This window comes from Babylonia areolata, chromosome 4 (genome assembly GCF_041734735.1).
Source record: "Babylonia areolata isolate BAREFJ2019XMU chromosome 4, ASM4173473v1, whole genome shotgun sequence".
Classification (NCBI taxonomy): domain Eukaryota; kingdom Metazoa; phylum Mollusca; class Gastropoda; order Neogastropoda; family Buccinidae; genus Babylonia; species Babylonia areolata.
In genome coordinates this window covers 31937961-31945460 of record NC_134879.1, presented here as the reverse complement: position 1 = coordinate 31945460, position 7500 = coordinate 31937961, and the positions used below count along the sequence as shown (strand labels likewise).

Here is a 7500-nt window from a genome sequence, read left to right as displayed (position 1 = left end):
TTTCTCTAAACTAAAATACGTTGTGCAAAAGAAAAAAAAGTACACCTTCCATACATCTGTTTCCTGTGCTGGTGACATCGATAAACTCAACTCAAAGCATTAAGTTTGTCGATGATATTTACACGGGAAATCTTTTTTTCCTCCACTGTTTTTGTGCTTGTTCATTCCACGTTTGCTATTTACATTCAATTGATCGGTGACAGTTTTGTTTGTTTGTTTGTGTGTTTGTTTGCTTGTTTGTTTGCTTTCAAAATATAAATGGTATCGCCTACAACTTGACTAAACCACATTTTGCCAGTACGAAATCCACACAGACAAATGCGCACATCAAATACCCATTTTTGCTATCTTCAATACCAAACAGTAAAAATCTCCAAATGTATTCTAGTTTCATCCATTTGTACCAATTTGATAAAACCACAACCATGCCCACCCTCTGAACAGCATAATGAATGATTCTCGGATATGATATAATAACATTATGAAAGGAGGGAAGGGAGAGACAGTGAGAGAAATCTATCCAACTGCAAAACTGCAAAAAGTGCTGCGTGTGAACCCCCCCCCCCCCCCCTCTCTCTCTCTCTCTCCCTCTCTCTCTCTCTCTCTCAACAGACTGGAAGAATGGGCCATGCCTAAAATCTTAATCCTTGAATAATCGTTTGAGTTCTCTCTCTCTCTCTCTCTCTCTCTCTCTCTCTCTCTCTCTCTCTCTCTCCTCTCTCTCTCCAAATTTTGTCAAAAAGAGAAAAGGGAGATGATGATGATGATGCTGAACAACAACAACAACAATAATAACAACAAAAAAGTTTCAGTTTTCTGTTTCGATTTCCAAACGACATCGAAGCGTGTAGAACAAACCATATACGCTACACCACACCTGCAAAGACCAGATGCCTGACCTCAGCACAAAACCCAATGCGCCGCTCAGGCCTTGAGATTCTACCTCGAGGTTTGTGCAAAGCATTACTATCACTATCAGTATCCGTAGCTCAAGGAGGCGTCCCTGCCTTCGGTCAAATCCATATACGCTACACCACATCTGCCAAGCAGATGCCTGACCAGCAGCGTAACCCAACGCAAAGCATTAATTAACCCTAAAAGGAATAAGCAAAATAAACTAGTACGTAAACACATCAGAATATAACCAACTGAAAATAAAGGATGCATACAATGAGCATATTAAACAAGAACAAAAATGATCCACGTTCAGCGTCACACACACACACACACACACACACACACACACACACACACACACACACACACACACACACACACACACACACACACACACACACACACACACACACACACACACACACACCATGCATATAAACAAACACAAGAACAAGAATAAGAAAACGATGACCACAAAAGGGGACAAAATCCGCCAGCAACCTGATAATGTCTCTCTTGACATACTCTACAATGTCTACACCTTCTCCATCACACTCACACATGTCGGAAATTAACCTAAAGGTTACAGGACAAAGGAAACTAAAAGAAGAGAACAACAACAACAGCAACAACAACAGATTACGACACAGCTTTTCGGGAAAGCCCGCATGAAGTGCACAGCGACATGACATTGTAACCGTTCAAGAAGAAGCGACATTTATACAACGGTCAGCAAATTAATCTCCCGGCATGAGGGAAAAGAAAGAAACAGAGAGAGAGACAGACAGAGAGACAGAGAGGGCGGCAGAAAGAGAGAGAGACAGAGACAGAGAGAGAAAGACAGAGTGACAGAGAGAGACAGAGGCAGACAGACAGAGAGGTCAGGAGAGAGAGACAGACAGACAGATTGACAGAGAAAGAGAGAGAGAATGAGAACAAGGAAGAAAGAATGAGGCAAAAGAGGGAGAGAGAGAGAGAGACAAAGACAGACAGATAGAGACAGACAGAGAGGGCGGGAGAGAGAGACAGAGACAGACGGACAGAGAGACAAAGAATGTGGAGAAAGAGAGAGAGAGAATGAGGAGAAAGAAGGGGATAGAGAAAGAGGAGAAATAGGGAGAGAGACAGAGACAGACATAGAGAGAGACAAAGAATGTGGAGAAAGAGAGAGAGAGAGAGAGAGAGAGAGAATGAGGAGAAAGAGGGGGCTAGAGAAAGAGGAGAAATAGGGGATAAAGGAATAGGAGAAATAGGGAGAGAGACAGAGAAAAAGAGACAGACAGACAGGCAGATAGACAGACAGACAGACAGACAAAGAACTCGAACTCGATTTCGAACTTGAATGGTAACTGAGGGTAAAAGGACAAGCTACACGCTTCCTTTCACCAATAGAATAATGTTGTTTATCTTTAATCACTTGAAACAAACTAAACGAAGATAAGTCACAAGCTTCCTTTCACCCTGCCCTATAACAACAAACGATAATGATTTTTTTTTAATCACTTGAAACAAACTAAACGAAGTAGAAAGAGGAAGAAAAAGAAGAGAGAGAAAAAAGGAGGAGGAGGAGGAGAAGGAGAAGGAGAAGAAGGAGCATGAAAAACACAACAAAATGAAAAGGAAAGAAAGAACGAAAGAAAGAAAAATACCGACAACTTGACGAAATCATAATCCGAACTTTAAAAGTTGAGAAACAAGTTATATGATCATTCCAGAGAACGATTTCGACCAAAATTTTTATTCATCAAAAACAAACTTGCTCAAATGGAAATCGTGTCTCAAAAAACAATAAAAACTTAAAATCAAAACACACACACACACACACACACACACACACACACACACACACACACACACACACACTGACTGACTGAAACTATTTATTGTCAGATTAACTTTTTGTTGTACTGACATTTTCGCAACCATCTGAATAAATGTTAACTAAGCAACACAAAGAAAATCTAATTTGAGAAGAAAAAAAAATATGAATTTAAAAAGAACATATTTAACAAATCAATTTACCAAATTTCATTAATATCATTCTCTCAAAAAATATTCTAACGCACACACATACTCACATACTTGTATCCTCCACCCACTCCCTACATTTATTCATGCATGCACACAGACGCCCATTCAAATTCCCCCACATCAACCCCCTACCCCAAGTACGCATGTATAGCCAACACACACACACACACACACACACACACACACACACACACACATATATATATATATATATATATATATATATATATGTGTGTGTGTGTGTGTGTCGTCGTCGTGGTTACACACGATCACTGAGACACAGAGAGAGAGAGAGAGAGAGAGAGAGAGATAGACGTGTATACAGATACAGACAATTGAAGGAATATTTAGAACATGATATATTGACGTAGTAGAAGACGTCAGGTAAGGGCCAGGAAGATGACGTAAAAAATAACATTACGTCACCTATTATGAGCGTAGTCTGTGACCAAGCTGCCAGGTAGCAGCGAAAATTCAGATTTTTTTTTTTTTAACAAGATAGGCGTTGGCTTTCAACTTTGTTTTATTTATATATATATATATATATATATATATATATATATATATGTGTGTGTGTGTGTGTGTGTGTGTGTGTGTGTGTGTGTGTGTGTGTGTGTGTGTGGTCAATGTAAAGAAAACTAAAGTGATGATATTTAATTCTACAAACAAGCTAAAGCCTGTTTTTAAGTTTGGTGATGCATGTTTAGATGTTGTTGATTCGTTTAAATATCTTGGCATCGAATTTAGTAGAAACGGAACTTTTTATAAAGCTAAAAAACTGATTTATGAACAGGGCCAAAAAGCTATGTTTTCGTTACTTCAGTCAGCCAGAAATCAAGATTTACCTTTACATATCATTCTGGACATGTGCCAGTCTATGATTGTTCCTATTTTGTTGTATGGTGCAGAAATATGGGGTTATGAAAATGTAGATATACTTGAAAAATTAGAATTGAAATTTTTGAAACGCTTGTTCAAACTGAACAGAAATACTATGACCCAAATTGTTTATGGAGAAACTGGTATTTATCCAATTAGTGTGTTAGTGAAAATGAGATTAGTTCGATTTTGGACCAGCTTAGTAATATCAAACACAGAAAAATATTCTGGGAAAATATATTTGATATTACTTGACTTATATCGAAATGGTATTTATTCTTCAAAATGGATGAGTTGTATCAGACAAATTTTAATAGAAGCAGGGTATGACTGTGTTTGGGATGCTCAATTCTTCTTGGAGAGGGAATCTTTCTGCAAGAATGTCAACATTGCCTTGAGAGATAGTTTTCAAAATCTATGGAGACATGCTCTAGAGGCGAGTAGTAAATGTTTGTTTTATAGAAATTTCAAAAGTGGATTTGGTAGAGAAAAATATATAAGTCAAATGCCTGATAATTATGTTATCAGCTTCTTCAGATTTCGAAGTAGTAATCATAAGCTGGAAATAGAAACAGGGAGACACAAAGGCATACCACGAGAGTTACGGTTTTGTAAGGTTTGTAACATGTCTGTGATTGGTGATGAGTTTCATTTTATAATGGAATGTCCCAATTATGATCAGTTACGAAATAGATATGTTCCTAAAAAATATTTGTCTCCAAAATCGGTTTTTAATTTTTGTAATATGCTCAAAGGAGGCAAAAAAGTCATTTTAGCTGTAAGTAAGATGATTAGATTTGCAAATGTTGCCTAGTTATACTTTTGGAGTTAAAAGACATTTGTGTTTTCTCAACTTTTATGTGCCATTGTTGTGTATTTGGAAATGTTTGTTATGGGCACGAAAAGAGTATTTTGCAGTAATCCTCCATACTCCAATAGGAGTGAAAGGATAATTAAAACTTGAAACTTGTGTGTGTGTGTGTGTGTGTGTGTAATCAACTATACCTGAATAGAAAAGGGGAAGTGAAAAAAGAATTCCAAAAGCACAGCAGAAAGGGGAAAAGGGATCAAGTGGGAAGGAAAACGGGAGGAGACAGACAAAAATAAAGAGACATACAGACAGACAGTGTACCCAGAGAGACAGACAGACAGTGTAACCAGAGAGACAGACAGACAGTGTAACCAGAGAGACAGACAGACAGTGTACCCAGAGAGACAGACAGACAGTGTAACCAGAGAGACAGATAGACAGTGTAACCAGAGAGACAGACAGACGGAGACAGACAGACGAAGAGAGAGGGGAGGGGGGTAAACAGAGTTAAAGACGGGGGTAGAGAGACAGACAGACAGTGTACCGAGAGAGACATAGATAGACGGACGGAGACAGACAAAGAGAGAGGGGAGAGAGAGGGGAGGGGGGTAGACAGAGTTAAAGACGGGGGTAGAGAGACAGACAGACAGTGTACCGATACAGAAGAGATAGAGAGACGGAGACAGACAGACAAAGAGAGGGGGAGGGAGGGGGGTAGACAGAGTTAAAGACGGGGGTAGACAGACAGACAGTGTACCGATAGAGACAGAGATAGAGAGACGGAGACAGACAGACGAAGAGAGGGGGAGGGAGGGGGGTAGACAGAGTTAAAGACGGGGGTAGAGAGACAGACAGTGTACCGACAGAGACAGAGATAGAGAGACGGAGACAGACAGACAAAGAGAGGGGGAGGGAGGGGGGTAGACAGAGTTAAAGACGGGGGTAGAGAGACAGACAGTGTACCGACAGAGACAGAGATAGAGAGACGGAGACAGACAGACGAAGAGAGGGGGAGAGAGGGGGGTAGACAGAGTTAAAGGCGGGGGTAGAGAGACAGACAGACAGACAGTGTATCGAGAGAGACAGAGAGATTGAGATAGACGAAAAGAGAGAGGGGGCGAGGGGGGTAGACAGAGTTAAAGACGGGGGTAGAGAGACAGACAGACAGACAGACAGCGTACCGAGAAAGACAAAGATAGAGATACGGAGACATACAGACGAAGAGAGAGAGAGGGAAATAGACAGTTAAAGACGGGGGTATAGAGGCAGACAAACAGGCAGACAGACAGTGTACAGAGAGAGACAGACATAGAGAGATGGAGAAAGACAGACGAAGAGAGAGAGGGGGGGGGGGGAATAGACAGAGTTAAAGACGGGGGTAAAGAGACAGACAGACAGTGTGCCGAGAGAGACAGAGATAGAGGGACGGAGACAGACAGACGAAGATAGAGAGGAGGTGGGGGGTTAGACAGAGTTAAAGACTCCTCTCCTCCCTCTCTCTCTCTCTCCCTACCTGCGAAAGACAGACAGACGCGACTCCAACCATTATCAAGGTGAGCTGTGTTGTGTGTGTGTGTGTGTGTGTGTGCGTGAGAGAGAGAGAGAAGAGAGAGAGAGAGAGAGAGAGAGAGAGAGAGAGAGAGAGAGAAAACAAACAAGCCAAAAAAAAACAACCCACATAACAGAACTGAAACAACATAAACTAATAAGAGATTTGCGACACTTTGGCACATTGTCATTAGCTTAAAAGTAAATGTGACAGGAGGTAATTTGCCTTTTTTTCAGTCGTTCGTCTCCAAGGTTTGGACAGTACACAGAAAACAAAATACAGATAAATCATAAAAAATATTTACGCATGTAACATCGATACACATCATGTCAATACGAACACATCAAATAATTACAATGTCAAGAGATTGACCATCCAAATGTAGCCCTTCCTTTTTTTTTTATCTATGCTCTTATCTCATAGAACCCATTCTAATTTCTAATTGACTAATGAGTATTTAGACCGATGATGGACGTTTTCCGTAAATTTATTGCCTCAGATACATATTTTGTCAGTGAAAGTATCATATCTTCATTTTCTGTCATTAGTATGCCGAACAAATCTTTTCTCTGCGCTGGAGCTGTATTGAAAATGGTGCAGGTTCTTTCGTAATTCATCGTATCTTTTGCAGTTAAATATGAAATGATTTTCATCTTCTGGACTTTCACCACACATTGGGCAAGGAGAGAGAGAGAGAGAGAGAGAGAGAGAGAGAGAGAAAGTGACATTTACTGCACATCCTTTTGAAGCAATCATTGTTGAAAGAGAGTGAGAGAGAGAGGGGGGAGGGAGAAAGAGAGATGTGGGAGGAAAAGAGAGAGAGAGAGAGAGAAAAACTGACACTCACTGCATATCCTCTGGAAGCAATCATTGTTGAAATCTCTGTTGTGATAAGTTTGACAAAAAGCGTCTCAGACAAGAGGGGAAAAGAAAGAAAAGAAAGCATGAATGAAGGAAAGAAGGAAAGAGGGAGTGGACGGACGAAGGGAAAGACAGAGACAGACAGAGAGAGAGAGAGAGAATGAAACAGACAGAAGAGAATCAGACAAACAGACAGAGAGACAAGAGTCTGAGAAAGAGGGAGGAAGAGGTGGATCGAGACAGAGAAGGAGATAGAGACAGACAGAAAGACACTGACCCAAAGAAAGACATGGAGAGAGAGAGAGAATGAATGAATGAATGAGTGACTAAATGAGTACGTGAATGATTGAATGAACCTCTTCATTGATGGGAAAAAGAGGGAGGGGCAGGGGGGAGGGGGGCGAATAATTGCATAAGGCTTGTTTTCATTCAACCCACGTATCAAGACAAAATATATCGAACGTACAACACG

At 40.5% G+C, this 7500-nt stretch overlaps 1 protein-coding gene across 4 annotated transcripts in view; it reads right to left on the bottom strand.

Annotated features, from left to right (window-relative positions):
• The window catches only part of LOC143281074 (tyrosine-protein kinase receptor-like), a 347133-nt gene that overhangs the window by 339098 nt on the left and 535 nt on the right, over positions 1–7500 (bottom strand). The gene's annotated exons all lie outside the window — the stretch shown is intronic.